The sequence below is a fragment of the Pelophylax lessonae genome (genome assembly GCF_965119305.1).
Source record: "Pelophylax lessonae genome assembly, chromosome: 12".
NCBI lineage: Eukaryota > Metazoa > Chordata > Amphibia > Anura > Ranidae > Pelophylax > Pelophylax lessonae.
The window spans coordinates 22,027,696-22,030,639 of record NC_138779.1 but is presented as its reverse complement, the minus strand read 5'-3'; the positions used below and the strand labels follow the sequence as shown (position 1 = coordinate 22,030,639).

Here is a 2,944-nt window from a genome sequence, read left to right as displayed (position 1 = left end):
TTCTATTTCCAGTATATATGGATCTTCTTCTTTGTGTTACCAATATATTGATCTTTTGCTTCTATTGACCCAATATTGATCTTCTTCTTTCTGTTACCAATATATTGATCTCCTCCTTCTATTCCCAATATATTGATCTTTTTCTTCTATTCCAAATTCATTCATCTTCTTCTTTCTGTTACCAATATATTGATCTTCTTCTTTCTATTTCCAGTATATATGGATCTTCTTCTTTCTGTTACCAATGTATTTAGATTTTGCTTCTGTTGAACCAATATTGATCTTCTTCTTTCTGGTACCAATATATTGATCTCCTTTTTCTATTCCCAATACATTCATCTTCTTTCTGTTACCAATATATTGATCTTTTTCTTTGTATTACTGATATATTTATCTTTTGCTTCTATTACCAATATATTGATCTTCTTCTATTACCCAATATATTGAAACTTCCTCTTTATGTTACCAATATATTGATCGTTTGCTTCTATAACCACAACATTGATCTTCTTTCTGTTACCAATATATTTATATTTTTCTTTCTATTACCAATGCATTGATCTTCTTCTTCTTTCTATTATTAATATATTGATCTTAGCATGCACTGATGACAGGTTCACTTGATGCTTGCCACATCTGATTTAGTAATCCCCTGAACTTTGTGCAGATTTCCAGGTGATGAGAGAGGGGGTGAGAGATAATGAAGTGATAGATGACGCCCCCCTCCCCCTCCTTCACTCGGCCCCCCCATCTCTCATCCTAGGGGGGACTACTTTCCATCCCGGCGCACGGATACGCAAGGACGTCCCTGACGTGGTTCGCAACACACCCAGCGGCCAGCGCCGGCCGCCTCACCGAGCTCCCGTGCTTTGTCAATGGGCGGAAGGATCTCTTTTTCCCAGAATGTGGATCCGGAGGAGGTGAAGGATGCAGATGGGAACGGTGTGTGGCGGTGGCCGCTGCGGGGCTCGGTGATGTTCGTGCGGTGAGTGTGGACGGCCGGGGCCCCGTCTGTAGCCTCTGTTTATCCCCGGTTGGGGCCCCTTGTGGCTGAGCGTCGCCCAGGGGCCCTGACTGGGGTCTTTCTCATGTCAGCAGACCCCGCCCCCTTCTCCCTGCTTGAGGGACCAGAGAGAAGGCCTGGCACTGCTGGGGGGACCTGAGACCGCTGAGGAGGGGGGCCTGGAAACCGGCAGCCTCGGGGGAGCCTGGACACTGACAGCTGTCACTCATTTCCTCTCCAAAGATACAAAGTATCCCATCAAATATATATGTATCCCTCCATATACAATGTATCCAATCCTATCCCTCCATACACAAAGTATCCCTCCAAATATCCCTCCATATACAATGTATCCAATCCTATCCCTCCATATACAAAGTATCCCTCCATATATATATATATACAATGTATCCAATCCTATCCCTCCATATACAATGTATCCCTCCATATATATATATACAATGTATCCAATCCTATCCCTCCATACACAAAGTATCCCTCCAAATATCCCTCCATATACAATGTATCCAATCCTATCCCTCCATATACAAAGTATCCCTCCATATATATATACAATGTATCCAATCCTATCCCTCCATATACAAAGTATCCCTCCATATATATACAATGTATCCAATCCTATCCCTCCATATACAATGTATCCCTCCATATATATATATATACAATGTATCCAATCCTATCCCTCCATATACAAAGTATCCCTCCAAATATCCCTCCATATATATATATATATATATATATATACAATGTATCCAATCCTATCCCTCCATATACAAAGTATCCCTCCATATATATATACAATGTATCCAATCCTATCCCTCCATATATATATACAATGTATCCAATCCTATCCCTCCGTATACAATGTATCCCTCCATATATATATACAATGTATCCAATCCTATCCCTCCGTATACAATGTATCCCTCCATATATATACAATGTATCCAATCCTATCCCTCCATATACAAAGAATCCCATCAAATATATATGTATCCCTCCATATACAATGTATCCAATCCTATCCCTCCATACACAAAGTATCCCTCCAAATATCCTTCTATATATATACAATGTATCCAATACTATCCCTCCATACACAAAGTATCCCTCCATATACAATGTATCCAATCCTATCCCTCCATATACAAAGTATCCCTCCATATATATATATATACAATGTATCCAATCCTATCCCTCCATATACAAAGTATCCCTCCATATATATACAATGTATCCAATCCTATCCCTCCATATACAATGTATCCCTCCATATATATATATATACAATGTATCCAATCCTATCCCTCCATATACAAAGTATCCCTCCAAATATCCCTCCATATATATATATATATATATACAATGTATCCAATCCTATCCCTCCATATACAAAGTATCCCTCCATATATATATACAATGTATCCAATCCTATCCCTCCATATATATATACAATGTATCCAATCCTATCCCTCCGTATACAATGTATCCCTCCATATATATATATACAATGTATCCAATCCTATCCCTCCGTATACAATGTATCCCTCCATATATATACAATGTATCCAATCCTATCCCTCCGTATACAATGTATCCCTCCATATATATACAATGTATCCAATCCTATCCCTCCATATACAAAGAATCCCATCAAATATATATGTATCCCTCCATATACAATGTATCCAATCCTATCCCTCCATACACAAAGTATCCCTCCAAATATCCCTCCATATATACAGGCATACCCCACTTTTAAGTACACAATGGGACCAGAGCATGTATGTAAAACGAAAATGTACTTAAAGTGAAGCAATACCTTTTTTAATTTCTCAATGCATGTAAATACACTAGCTCCATAGGAAATCTTGGTCAGCTTGACAAGGCACTGCTCCCAAACCATATGTGACAAGGACA

The 2,944-nt window shown here is 39.0% G+C and overlaps 1 protein-coding gene across 1 annotated transcript in view; it reads left to right on the top strand.

The window, feature by feature from the left end:
* The first annotated feature begins 894 nt into the window (after positions 1–894).
* Positions 895–2,944, top strand: part of LOC309567832 (uncharacterized protein) — a 92,263-nt gene continuing 90,213 nt past the window's right edge. The window contains exon 1 of the mRNA XM_082273318.1: positions 895–985. The gene's annotated coding sequence lies outside the window, so the exon portion shown is untranslated. The remainder of the gene's footprint in view (positions 986–2,944) is intronic.